Below are 14877 nucleotides of genomic sequence, written 5' to 3'. Positions count from 1 at the left end.
GGGTCAAATAAAAGGGTTCCGAAAAGAAGGTCGCAAATAAGGGTCCCAAATAGGGTCGCTGTTAAAGGGCCCTGTTAAAGGATCGCAAAATAGGGTTGCCAATAGAGTCACAAGAAAGAGTCGCAAAATATGGTTGCAAAAAGAGTCGCCAAAAAGGGTCGCTGTTAAAGGGTCGCAAAATAGGGACGTAACTTTTAGCGTCCGCATTTCAATCCCGGGTATTATCTTGTTATTAGTTCACTGCAGAACAAAGGCCTCAAACATATCATTCCACTTGCGTCTGTTTATGGTCTTTTTATGCCTGTCCACACTCGCAAACTTTTTCAGTTCCTCAATTTAACGTCTTCTCTATCTTACTCTGCTTCTTTTGCAATTTCTAGGGACCCATTCTGTTTTTCCTAATACCCATCTATTACCTGTCATTCTCATTACAGTATTTGTCCTGCAGATATGCATTACTTTTCTTACTTGTTATTAGAATATCCACTACTTTACTTTGCTCTTGTATCCGTGTTGCTCTTTTTCTGTCTTGTAGTGTTATTCCCGTCATTATTCCTTCCGGTGTAACTAGCTTTGTTCTAGGGCTTTAATAAGGTTTCAAGTTTCTGATGTATAAGTTAATATTGGTATATATATATATATATATATATATATATATATATATATATATATATATATATATATATATATATATATATATACACACACACATAATGTTTCTCTCTTTCTTTCCCGTTCTCATTGTATCTGTTACTAACACCAGAATAACATCCAATTATATAATCAACCGATTATATCAAATAAAGTGGTCATATCATAGCTTTCAACTTCTTCTTTGGGGATCATATACGAGAGAGAGAGAGAGAGAGAGAGAGAGAGAGAGAGAGAGAGAGAGAGAGAGAGAGAGAGAGAGAGAGAGAGAGAGAGAGAAACATTTTATTTTTCATAATGAAAATAATTTACGAATCAGTTGAAAATCGAGTGGCAACCCGGGTGTGTCACTAAACATGAAATACTTGTATTGCTCATGTATTTTGCAATGCATAGAACAGTTGGGGATGGCGAGGAAGGATTGGACTGGATTGGTAACTGGAAAATAGCTGGCCTAGAGTAAGCTGATGGCACCAAAAGACTTGCAATGCTTGCTTACCAGAATGCATGAAATTTCACACGAGGTTGGACTCAAGATAAGATAAATAGAAGAAAGAGATGATAGGATCGGAATATGCAATGGAAGATGAAATATCAATGTAATGAAGGATTAATGAAGTGGAATCATTTAAATATTTAAGAACTGTGATTTCTAATACAGAGAATGGCTAAGTTGAGTAAAATTTAGAAATTAAATAGCCTGAAATTACATATTGACCAGGCTGACATAAGTCTTATTATAGTTTATAAATGACTTATCTGTTTTTGACGTTATTGTTTTTAGAATGATTTATTGTTAATTTATTCTCATCATTTAATTATTTCCTTATTTCCTTTTCTCACTGGGCTATTTTTCCCTATTGTAGCCCTTGGGCTTATAGTATCTTGCTTTTCCAACTATGGTTATAGCTCAGCTAGTAATAATAATAATTATATAAAATTCAGACTATACAGGCTATATATCAGTTTAGTGAGATCGGTGTTACTGTATGGACATGAGTCGTGGTATAACAATTAAACAACGTCCAAATAGATTTAGTAGATTTGGGAACAAAGCCCTCAGAAGAATTTCGAGAGATAAATGCCGGTACAGGATTAGAAATGAAACCATAAGAGAGATTACTCCAGTGCCATATGTGGATGAGATTATAGTGTGGAGTAGATGGAGATAACTTGGGCATGTTTTTCGCACTCCCCAAGAGAGATTAGTTCACCAGACTTTCAACTGGGCTCCACAAAGCATTAGAAGAGTTGGAAGACCTAGGCCTATATACTTAAGGACTATGAAGCATGAAGTAGGAGATAAAGAATGGAGAAGTATTGATTTAAAAGCTCAAGATAGAGACGGCTGGCAAATTACAACCCAGGCCTAGTGCATTCTGAAACATTTATAAGACTTAGTTCTACCTGCGAAAATATTGTTTTTAAGAAATAATTTTAAGAAATTAAGTTACCGTATAAATCGTTTTAGAGTGATATATATATATATATATATATATATATATATATATATATATATATATATATATATATATATATATATATATATATATATATATATTCATACAATATAATCTATAAAATAATATCCAAGAATAATATTTATAACCCAAGACCGTGATCTAATTTTATTCACCAGCTCAGTCCGGGCAGGGAGGCGCTCAGCCAATCAGAGGCCGCAGAGATGATGACGTCACATCTTTCCAGTCCCATTGGTCGGTGTAAACAAACTTTCCGGCGCGTCCGCTTTAAAGACTCCAAGGTTTTTTGTAATTTTGTGTGGTGTGTCGGGATGTTTCGAGTTAATTTGTCCGTGCAACAAGTCTATAAGTCCACATAAAAGCCCTCAATAGAGGAATAACGCTATTCCTTCCAAGGTAAAGCTTAAAGGCTGTATAATGTTTGGCCATGTTAGGAGTGTAGGCTACGATGCAAGAAGTGATGATCTATGATAATATCTCTTTAATACCGTATTGACATTGAGGTTGGTGACAGCGATTAGATTAACAGATGTGATGATTAGGGGTTAACCAGGAATGCAAAATCCAAAGAGAAACGTCAAAAAGGAACCGTTACAGGGAGCTAAAGTCAACGGGCGTTGAGTGCCGTAGTGAGCCAATGTGAGGAGTTAAAAGTCAGGGAAAGAGGAAAAAAAAAAAAGAACGAAAAGGGAAGAGTTATCATAAAGGAATCATAGCCAAACCAAGAGGTAAGAAATACATTATAAAAAAACGAATTAAGTATATGAATATTTATCAGTCAAAAATGCTTGATTTAAAACAAAACTTTCGTCAGCCAACTCGCTCATTTAACAGTTGATAAAACCAATTATCCCCTTCAGTGACCCGAAAAAATTGTACAAAAGTTAATTATATGACTGGGATTTCTATCATACTATCTCCCATGGAACAAGAGCATTTGAGGAACTGATTAGAGAGGCAGTGAATTCTCCAATTTATAAGAGGAAGAAGAAGAGACTCCGGAGATGTATTGAAACCACGGCTGGACTTTCATAGTCTGATTGGTGAGTACTAAACCTTCCTCCCTAGGTTAGATAGTTACAATGATTATTGGTCGATGATTAGATAGAATAGGGTACAATGTTTTAGTTGTTTTTCATTGTTTGTTGTGATTTTTACTCTTTGTGCTTTTACAAACATTCTACAATTTACCTGTTGTTTTTTACGGGCTTCCAACGCAAGAGCCCGTGTCTTATGTAAGGTAGGGCAATCGGAAACGAACGAACGAACGAACCTGTTGTTATTTGACTTTGTTGCTATTTCTTGACCCTGTATTCCGTGATTTTCCTGACTAGGCCTATATGTTACAGCTTGTCTCGTTTCATCTACATTTCTTGTTTGTGGGGGGGGGGTGTTATTCACAATATTTTGAAAGTAATAATCACCAATAATGATCACATAAATAACCATTGGGCGTCACTCATAATTTTTATTAATATAGGGAAACATGTCTGTTCATATATACTTGTATAATTTTATAATCATCCCAATTTATCAATAATTTCATTACAAGTCATAAGGTGAATTCAATGGACAAAATCCATTTTGTCTATAAAGTTGATATTAGATTTTTTCGTTCAATATAAAAGATGAATATTTATTAATAACAATGACTATTAATTAACAGTAATGACTAATAATCGCTAGTAATTACTAGCAATGAATAATTATCCATATTAATCAATAGATAATAAGCTTTAATGATGATGTTATTTTGCCTTACATAACAACGGTCCTTCTAATCATAAGGCCTTAGGCCCATGCTTAGTCACTACACTAAGGATATGTATTTGTAGTATCACATATCTATTAATATACAATGTTTTCTTTTTAAAGTTTTATAAAGTTGAACCTAAATGTTTTAGTTATTATTGTTTAATAGTTTCGTCCCTTTTCTTTGCTGCTCTTTAAGGGGTAACCCGTTGGAATAGTTTGCAAGGCTCGCTGGACGCTTCAGACTCGGCCTACCAATTATTAGTCTACCACTAGGCCTATGTAAACTGGTGCCCCTGTCTATGTGAGTTTGCAACACGTGGTTATTTTATGATGAATATATATCACTAACACTCGTGATATCAGTCAATGTAAATATCACCCACAATGGCATTTAATACCTACGGGTTATATATATATATATATATATATATATATATATATATATATATATATATATATATATATATATATATATATATATATATATATATATATATATATATATATAAAGTTGCAAATGTAAAGGTAAAGTCTTTTCTCCAGCCCCTGACCACAATAAACTCCCCATTCCCCTCCCCTCCTCTCCTGAAAAAAAAAAAATTAAAATTCAGGTCTTTTGGAATGACCAATATAATAATTGAGTACATACTTGACATAGTATTAGAAGCAAATAGTTACGTTGAATTATCATTTGATGATCATCATCTTATGAGAAATATTGCTACAGAAACAATGCCCTTTAAAGCAGATAGATGATATTTTTTTTCTTTTATATTCTTGATATAAAAGCGATGTTTATTTCATTCTAAACAAAAGTTACGATTTGGTTGACTTAATAAGAGTTTGTCGACTTATAGAGACTTGTCAACATAAGATTTTGTCGAAATACTAAGATTGTAAGTTTCTTTATTGAGATTTTGTCCACTTATTGAAATCTCCAAGAGAAAGTCGTAGAACTTGTTCTTATACTGTATGAATGCTTGAGTGATGTGTTGTTGCCTTGTGTGAGACGAGCATCAAAGGATGGAAGTTAGTTGGTGTTCTCAAACTTCCTTCCAAAGAGAACCGTCAATCCTCATAACTATTCTCTCGCAGCTCAAATCATTCTCTGCATTTTGTCAAATTTGTCGTTGTGAAAAAATTTGTGAAGGGAAACATTTGGCGATTGTTTCCAATGAAATGAAAGTAGATTTATTTAGCCAAAGATTTAGTTCATATTTTCCTTTCATGGAAACAACGTTTGAGCTTTTAAAAGATTTTGAAAGGCTTTTGGTAGCAGTGTTTGAAATGGATTTCCATGACGTAGTTATACAGAAGATATATCACAAATGGTCTTAATATATTTGGTCTATTAATTGCAATTACTCTGACGAATACATTCACACGCACTCCATTGCAATACTAATGATATGGATTGCATTTGTTAACTCGTTAATACATTTATCGCATACAGCGTGTATGACCTACTGTAGTTTTTGTTTATACATCGGCTTTATTATTATTGTAGAATTAAGGGCTGTGTTGTGTGGAAGACTTCACAGTGCATCAAATTCTCATTAAATCTTGTAACATGGATTTTTAACCCTTCGGGAGACAAGAGGAACATGTGACGGCCGAGAGAGGAGTTGTTAACTCAAAGGCAGGATGCAGTCAAATGAGTTTTATTAAGGAACACACTTCTTTATATACAAAATCTCAAGGCAACAGGACATGACCTGTTCGAGAGACAGACAATGTTACAAAGCAAAACGGAGACATGATCATTCAGGTTCTTTTCAGTGCGAGGGAAGAGCGCAGATACAAGCATAATATATACAACATAATTATGTACAATTGTGTGCCACACGGTTGGTACATGGCTCCCCCCCCTAAAAATGACATACTGCACATGTTAAATAGGGCGCCCTGATCTAGAGAGGCGAACTGTAGGGGGGGTCATCTGGCAGAAGATAAGCAGGTTTTAGACGATCAATGGAGACCCAGTCTTCTTTGCCCCGAATGTTTAGTAGGAATGCTTTCGGACTGCGTCGGATCACAAGGAAAGGGCCCGTGTAAGGGGGCGTTAGTGGTGGCTTGCTAGTGTCGTTGCGCAGGAAGACGTGCATTGCAGAGTGCAAGTCCGTTGGTATGTGATGCTTCGCTGGGGGCTTGTAAGTCTGGCGGCACGGAGTAAATTTTCCCACGACGTGACGTATGCGCTGGAGATCGTCGGAGGAGGTCGTAGAAGGAAAAAATTCGGCAGGGACGACCAACGGGTCGCCATACACCATTTCAGCTGCCGAGACGTCGAGGGCGTCTTTGGGAGTGGTCCTTAGTCCCAGGAGGACCCAGGGAAGTTGAGTAAACCAGTTGCAATCCTTGCAGCGGGACATCCAAGCTGCTTTGAGGGTGCGATGAAAACGTTCAAATATTCCATTGGCAGCGGGGTTGTAGGCCGTTGTCTGATGTAGGGTGATGCCCAGGAGATTCGCTAATGACGTCCACAAGAGAGTAAGGCAGATGTACATGAGGCGGACGTTGCAGTTTCCATGGGAATGGCTTCAGGCCAACGGGTGGAGCGGTCGATGACGGTAAACAGGTAACGATATCCTTGTGATGTGGGTAGGGGGCCTACAACATCGACATGAATGTGTGCGAAACGACGCTGAGGTTGAGGAAAGGTGCCCACTCCTGAATCCGTGTGTCGATGTACTTTGGAAGTTTGGCAAGAAGTACAGGCGCGGACCCAATCCTTAGCATCCTTAGAAATGCCGTGCCAAATGAACTTTGCCTTCAGCAGCTGTGCAGTAGAACGGCACGAGGGATGTGAAAGGCCGTGAATGAAATCAAACACCTGTCGGCGCATGGGAGCAGGAATCCAAGGTCGCGGTCTACCAGTACTGACGTCACAGAGGAGGGTGGTGTTGGAGTCTTCGAGGGGAAAACTTCCCAACGGAGGGACGTGCAGGAAGTCCTACAAGCTTGATACTCTGGATCCTGTCGTTGGGCTTCAGCCAGGGCGTTGTAATCCAATCCCAGTTGAACGGCAGCCAACGTGTTTCTTGACAGGGCATCGGCAACGGGATTCATTTTCCCAGGGACGTATTGGAGGGTGCAATTGTATTCAGCCACGGCTGAGAGATGTCGGCGTTGACGGGCGGACCAGGCGTCAGACTGTCGAGTGAAGGCGTGCACCAGAGGCATGTGGTCTGTGCGAATGACGAAGGGCGTACCTTCTAAGAAATGGCGAAAGTAACGGACAGCCAAGTGCACCGCCATCAATTCTCGATCGAAGGTAGAATAACCCGATTCTGCCTTGGACAGTTTTCTGCTGAAGAAGGCCAATGGGCGGGGTGAGCCTTTGACCACCTGCTCGAGTACTGCACCAATAGCGACATCGCTGGCATCAGTGGAGAGAAGGAGAGGGGCGAGTGGGATAGGAATAGTGAGAGCCGCAGCAGTTGATAGGGCCTTCTTTGCATTGCAGAAGGCTGCTTCTTGAAGGGGACCCCACTTCAGGTCCTTTGGCTTGCCCTTGAGGGAGGCGTAGAGGGGAGAAAGAGTGGCGGCAATGGCTGGCAGAAAACTGTGATAATAGTTGATCATGCCCAAGAATTCCTGCAGAGCTTTGACGGTCGAGGGCGCGGGGAAGTTCTTAATGGCTGCTACCTTCCTCAGGGAGGGGATGGACTCCTTCAGGAGTGATACGGTGCTCTAAGAACGACACTTCGTTGGCGCCAAAGGTGCACTTGTCGTACCGGACTACAAGGCCGTTTTGTTGCAGGCGGTCAAGCACGATGCGTAGGTGACGGAGGTGTTCCTCTTTTGAGGAGGAGAACACAAGTATGTCGTCCACATAACATACACAGAAAGGGAGGTCCCCTAAGATGCCATCCATGAGACGTTGAAACGTTGCCCCAGCATTACGAAGGCCAAAACAGGAGTAATTGAAGGTGTATGTACCAAACGGAGTGGTGATGGCGGTCTTGGGGATGTCTTCTGGGTTCATAGGCACCTGATAATACCCCTTCATGAGGTCGAGCATAGAGAAAACCTTCGCTTTGTGCAGGTACGAGGTCACATCGGCAATGTTTGGGAGGGGGTAGTGATCCGGTTCTGTTTGCATGTTCAGGCGCCTGTAATCCCCGCACGGACGGAGGGAGCCGTCTTTCTTCAGAACGATGTGTAAGGGTGACGACCATGGGCTGGAGGCCTTTTGGCATAGGCCCATTTTCTCCATTTCGGCGAACGTCTGTTTGGCGGCTGCCAATCGTTCCAGTGCCAGACGTCGGAATTTTGCGAAGACTGGGGGTCCCGTCGTCTTGATATGGTGATAAATACCGTGCTTGGCAGGAACTGTGGCCATTTGGCGAAGTTCTGGACGGAAAACTTCCGGGTACGACGTGAGGAGGTGGGCGTAGGCATCCGTGGGTGCGCTGATGTGGAGAGCGAGGTTAGAGGGGGCGGGTTGAAGAGGTGTCGACAAGTACGATTCTGCATTGACCAATCGTCGGTGGGCGACATCGACCAGAAGGTGGAAATGAGAGAGGAAATCCGCACCGAGGATTGGCATTGTGACGTCAGCAACGAGAAACTTCCAATTGAATTTACCGTTTCCGAACGATAATGTGAGGTTCTCGTAACCGTAGGTGGGTATCGCAGATCCGTTGGCAGCTACTAAGCGGACGTCGGCAGATGTAGACAGACTACGTCGTACCTTGAAGAGTTTCCTTGGCAAAAGAGAACGACAAGCACCCGTGTCTACCAAAAATCGCACGCCCGTTCCTGCATCCTGTAAAAAGAAAAGATTAGAAACATGGGAGGCCACCGCCACAAGCGATGGCCTACTTACACGTTTTTTGGCCACTGACAATCCTTGGCACATTTCTTCGCGGTTGCCCCGAATCTGCAGTGGTAGTAGCAAAACTGCGGCAGATGGGAGGTAGTAAGTGGCTGTAGAAGTCGTTCGTTGGGGCGCGAGCGATTGGTGGGTGGTGGGCGGCTTTGTCGCCGCTTCCGCACGTCCCGGGGTAGGCGTGTATGTCCTACGGCATTCATGTCAGCTTCAGTTGACGTTGAATAGGCATCCTCATAGTCAGGGGTGGAGGCGTTGATGGAGGTCTTGAAGTGGCTGTCCATAAGGGCGTCGGCTTTGGTCATCAAGTCCTTTATGGGTAAACTATCGACATCGTGTATGGCAGCGCGTACAGGTTCGGGTAAATGGCGTATCCAAAGGACAAGAAGTAGGTTCACCTCACGAGGAGAGCCGTCTGCGGCAGGTTGAAGGCGAGCGGTACTGGTCATTTCCCTGAGGGCAAGCGAAGCCCTTTGGTCCCCCAACGGTTGTTGCGAGAGCTGAAAAAGCTTTGCTATACGGGCGGCTGGCGACGGCGAGTATTGCTGCAGAAGGTATATTTTAAGGGCTTCATACGCTATTGGGGTGTCTCCTTGTTCACAAAGCCAGTCGGATATTTCTGGGAAGGTGTCCTCGGGTATCGCCGCGAGAACATAATCCGCTTTGGCGGTTGAGCGAGTCCCGCCCCTGATACGAAACTGGACTTCTGAGCGCTGAAACCAAGCAAACGCTTCTCCGGTGGCGAAAGGTGAAAGTTTCAATGGGGCGGCGCCAACTGCTGTAGTAGAGTCTGTCTCCGTCATAGTACCAAGGATGGAGGGGCGAGGGAGGTGGGGGTGGAAGGCAGTGGGAGCGAGTCGACTTCCGGGGTCACCAATGTGACGGCCGAGAGAGGAGTTGTTAACTCAAAGGCATGATGCAATCAACTGAGTTTTATTAAGGAACACACTTCTTCTTATACAAAATCTCAAGGCAACAGGACATGACCTGTTCGAGAGACAGACAATGTTACAAAGCAAAACGGAGACATGATCATTCAGGTTCTTTTCAGTGCGAGGGAAGAGCGCAGATACAAGCATAATATATACAACATAATTATGTACAATTGTGTGCCACACGGTTGGTACAAACACCTGCTCTCTCTCTCTCTCTCTCTCTCTCTCTCTCTCTCTCTCCTCATGTCAGGAGGCTTACATATACGTCAGAGCTTACGTCTAACTCTCTCTCTCCTCTCTCTCTCTCTCTCTCTCTCTCTCTCTTTCTGTCAAGCGACCTTTTCATCTTAGTCAGTGACACTAGATTAACATGCAAATAGACCGGCTCAATATTTCTCTAAGAGTTTGTTTCATGATGTCTTTACGGTGACAAATTGCTTTTTTTCTTCTTTCTATCTTTCATAATTTAGTAAATAATTTTAAGAGTGACTGTGTTTTGTGCCCGTCACTATCAGTATCATATACAGGACTATTGATCTGATTAGAATAATTTGACGAATGCATTATATATAGGTAAAAATCCATTTACCTAAGAATTCTTATTTCTTCTCTATCTACTTGCACATCCAAGTCCCCTGACACAACCATTTTTTGTATCGACTTTCACATTGGAGTCACCTAGCACAACTAGTCTCTTTATTTTCTTTCACATCTAAGTCTCCCAACACAACTATTTTCTTTTATCTACTTTTACTTCTTAGTCACCAAGAACAACTAGTTCTTTTATCTACTTTCACACCTAAGTCACCTAGCACACCTCGTCTTTTTATCTACTTTCATATCTAAATTACCTAGCACAACCAGTCCTTTTCACTCTGCATCCCAGCCTGGGATACTTTTATACTCTCAATTTGTTCTATATCTTTTATATATACTTTGCCATAAGAAAAATCCTTAGTGAAAAATTACCTTTTGTTATATCTAGCTTCCATGTACTCTTCCACTTTTCCCACTCCTTTGTCTTCATTTTACTGTGTTTCTTAGCTTATCTACTTTACTCTTTTTCCTTTCTTATTCTTCTTGTTATTATACACACTGGTATTTCATAATTCAATCAACTAAGGACTGAAGAAACGGATAGGAGATTAAAATTATTTTCACAAACTAAGGTTATTTGAATAGATTATCCTCATAAATCTTATATATAAAGAATTTATCCTGATATCTATCTTCTGAAAATCATGGAGATGGATAACATTTACAGAATAATAAGAAGATGAACATCTCTTGATATAAAGCTATATTTTCCTCCCACAATAATTGGAAAAAGTAAAGTATCAGAATAATTTTATATTTTCATTCAGAGGCAAATGCATGAAAAAAATTCAAGCTAATGGAGTAAAGAGAGAATTTGTTATGCAAATATTTTCCTTTGCTACAATGAAGACTTGAAATGAGGCAGTTTTACTTCTTTTGTAGCCTCAAGAGAAGAAAAGGGATATTTACTTGATATATTTTATAGAGGGGATTTTTATACATCAGATTTCCCGTCTCAGTGCTTTTAGCATGCAATCTCTCTCTCTCTCTCTCTCTCTCTCTCTCTCTCTCTCTCTATACACATTTGTTTGTCTTTTTATGCTCTCTCTCTCTCTCTCTCTCTCTCTCTCTCTCTCTTATACACATCTGTTTGTCTTTTTATGCTCTCTCTCTCTCTCTCTCTCTCTCTCTCTCTCTCTCTCTTGTCAAGAGGCTTAAAGATGAGTTAGAGCTTCTCTCTCTCTCTCTCTCTCTCTCTCTCTCTCTTATACACATCTGTTTGTCTTTTTATGCTCTCTCTCTCTCTCTCTCTCTCTCTCTCTCTCTCTCTCTTGCCAAGAGGCTTAAAGATGAGTTAGAGCTTCTCTCTCTCTCTCTCTTTCTCTCTCTCTCTCTCTCTCTCTCTCATACACATCTGTTTGTCTTTTTATGCGCTCTCTCTCTCTCTCTCTCTCTCTCTCTCTCTCTCTCTTGTCAAGAGGCTTAAAGATGAGTTAGAGCTTCTCTCTCTCTCTCTCTCTCTCTCTCTCTCTCTCTCTCTCTCTGTCAAGAGGCTTAAAGATGAGTTAGAGCTTCCCTCTCTCTCTCTCTCTCTCTCTCTCTCTCTCAGAAGGACGAGAAGACACTTTCATCCATATGTCAGCAGAAAGATTAAATGTCAGATTTCAGTCTTCACAGAATTTATATGATTTATCTCTCTCTCTCTCTCTCTCTCTCTCTCTCTCTCTCATCATACACACCTGTTTGTCTTTTTATCCTCTCTCTCTCTCTCTCTCTCTCTCTCTCTCTCTCTCTCTCTTATCATACACACCTGTTTGTCTTTATGCCCTCTCTCTCTCTCTCTCTCTCTCTCTCTCTCTCTCTCCCCTTGACACTATATTTACATGCAAATAAACCGTCTCACTCTTTCTGTAAGAGTTTGTTTGATGATGTCTTCATGGTGACAAATTGGTTTTTTTTTCTTCTTTTAATTTTTTATAATTTCATAAATGAATTCAAAGGAGTGATGGTGTTCCGTCCTCCTCACTATCAGATCACATGGCTATTATTCTGATTGAAATAATTTGACGATTTCATATATATGTAAAAAAATTCCATTTACCTAAGAATTCTTATTTCTTTTTCATCTACTTTCACATATAAGTCACCTAGCACTACTAGTCTTTTTATGCTACTTTCATATCTAAGTCACCTAGCACAACTAGTCTTTTTATCTACTTTCACATCTAAGTCACTTAGCACAACCAGCCCTTTCATGTACTTGCACATCAAAGTCACATAGCACAACTAGATCTTTCATCTACTTTCACATCTAAGTAGTCCTTTTACCTACTTTCACATCTAAGTCACCCAGCGCAACTAGTCCTTTTCACTCTGCCACCCAGCCGGGATACTTTTATACTCTTGATTTTTTCTATATATTTTATATATGCTTTGCAATAAGTAAAATCCTTAGTGAAAAATCATCTTTTGTTATAACTATCATTCCTGTACTCTTCCTCTATTCCCACTACTTTTTCTTCAATGTACCGTATTGCTTAACTTACCTACTTCACTCTTTTCCCTTTATATTCTTAATATTACTAAACACTGTGTATTTCATAAGTCAAGCGACTAAGGACTGAAGGTTGATAGGAGATTAAAATGATTTTCACAAACTAACATTATTTAATTACATTATCCTCATAAATCTTACATATGAAAAAGTTATCCTGATATGTATCTTTCCCTTGCTACAATGAAGACTTGAAATGAGGCAGTCTTGCTTCTTTTGTAGCCTCAAGAAAAGAAAACGGATATTTACTCAATATTTTGTTCAAAAGGATTTGTATCTATCAGGTTTCATATCTCAATGTTTATAGAATACAATGAGTCTCTATCTCTCTCTCTCTCTCTCTCTCTCTCTCTCTCATCGTATAAATCTGTTCTCTCTCTTTCTCTCTCTCTCTCTCTCTCATCATACACACCTGTTAGTCTTTTCTCTCTCTCTCTCTCTCTCTCTCTCCTCTCTCTCTCTCTCTCATCATACACACCTGTTAGTCTTCTCTCTCTCTCTCTCTCTCTCTCTCTCTCTCTCTCTCTCTCTCAAAAGAATATTCAACTAATAAATAAAGGATATAAAATCCGCTTTTATAATGCCTTTCAAAGTTAGATAATACAATTTCATATAATGGAAATATGCACATAATTTTCTTTATATTTCAAGACTATATTTTCATTTGTATATTTCTCAAAGCATTTGCTTGGCAATTTAATCATGTCTATATATTTGTTTGAGTTGCTTTTCCCAAAAATGTTTAACCGTAATTCATAATTTTAATTTCACTTCTTTTTTTATTTTTCTCTATTAATGTATTCATAATTTCAATTTATATAAAAATGTCCCTTTCTGGTATTTTCTTTTATGACTCCTCAGTTCCAAAATCCATTTTTTATCACTTATGCAAACGATAAATAATACTTTCGATTTTGATTTTGACAAGGAGTTTTGGACACAACTAATGTCGAATGAAACTTGAACTTCATTTTTCAAAACTACTTTAATAACAATTGAAAAAATAACTATTACAATATATCAATAAAAACAGATTTTTCAAATTGATAATTTAAATTTTTTTTATTTTTGTTTTATCAGGTTTATCTATTTTTATTCTTTAATTCTAATTAGGAAATTTGAAACTGTGTAATAATGAATCTTACATTTTATCTTATTAGGAAATATGAAACTGTGTAACAGGAAATTTTAAATTTTGTTCTGACGAGGAAATGTGAAACGGTGTAATTGAAAATCTTACATTTTTATCTGATTAGGAAATGGGAAACTGTGCAATTAGAAATAAAAAAAAAATCGTCTGAAGAGGAAATGTTAAACTGTGTAACTCACTAATTACCTAACATTTCACATAGAAAATGTGTAGGCATTCGACATTAAACTAAATGTATTCCCACCGTTCAAAAAAAAAAATGTTCAACATTGTAACATTGAATAAAAAAATTTTTTTCACTGAACAATGATAAAACCAGTCAATTCCTGACTAATTAAGAAATATATATTTATGAAATGAATACACTTAATTATCCACAAATTGAAAAAGAAGCGTATAGATAGAGCCGTGCAATAAAGCCACCTAATTTTGCACTGCTTGGAAAATCTACAATGCATTTTGCACAGTTGCTTTCAAACTCTCCACTCGTTATCTCCCACTGATGACCCCTGCCTGGTCATATAATTATCTGCCGACCGATTTGAGCTCAAAATGCTTTTGTCTTCGTTAGATGGTGTTAAATGAAAGGATTCCGAAAAAAGGTCGCAAAAAAGGTCGTAAAAAACGGACGCGAAATAGGATCGCTGTTAAAGGGTCGCAAAAAGAGTGCAAAAAAGGGTAGCTGACAAAGGGTCGCAAAAAGACTCGCAAAATAGGGTCACTGTTAAATGGCCGCAAAAAGTCGTAAAAAAGGATCGCAAAATAGGGTTGCTGTTAAATGGTCGCAAAAAGAGTGCAAAAAAGGGTCGCATAATAGGGTCGCTATTAAATGGTCGCAAAAAGTCATAGAAAAGGATCGCAAAATAGGGTCGCTGTTAAATGGTCGCAAAATAGGGTCGCTGTTAAATGGTCGCAAAAAGACGTAAAAAAGGGTCGCTAAATAGGGTTGCTATTAAATGGTCGCAAAAAGTCGTAAAAAA

At 39.3% G+C, this 14877-nt stretch overlaps 1 protein-coding gene across 1 annotated transcript in view; it reads left to right on the top strand.

Annotated features, from left to right (window-relative positions):
* The window catches only part of LOC137622605 (opioid-binding protein/cell adhesion molecule homolog), a 433354-nt gene that overhangs the window by 332995 nt on the left and 85482 nt on the right, over positions 1-14877 (top strand). The window lies entirely within an intron of this gene.

Source organism: Palaemon carinicauda, chromosome 29, assembly GCF_036898095.1.
Source record: "Palaemon carinicauda isolate YSFRI2023 chromosome 29, ASM3689809v2, whole genome shotgun sequence".
In the NCBI taxonomy this organism is placed as follows: domain Eukaryota; kingdom Metazoa; phylum Arthropoda; class Malacostraca; order Decapoda; family Palaemonidae; genus Palaemon; species Palaemon carinicauda.
The sequence above is the reverse complement of the archived record's forward strand: the minus strand, read 5'-3'. Positions and strand labels throughout refer to the sequence as shown.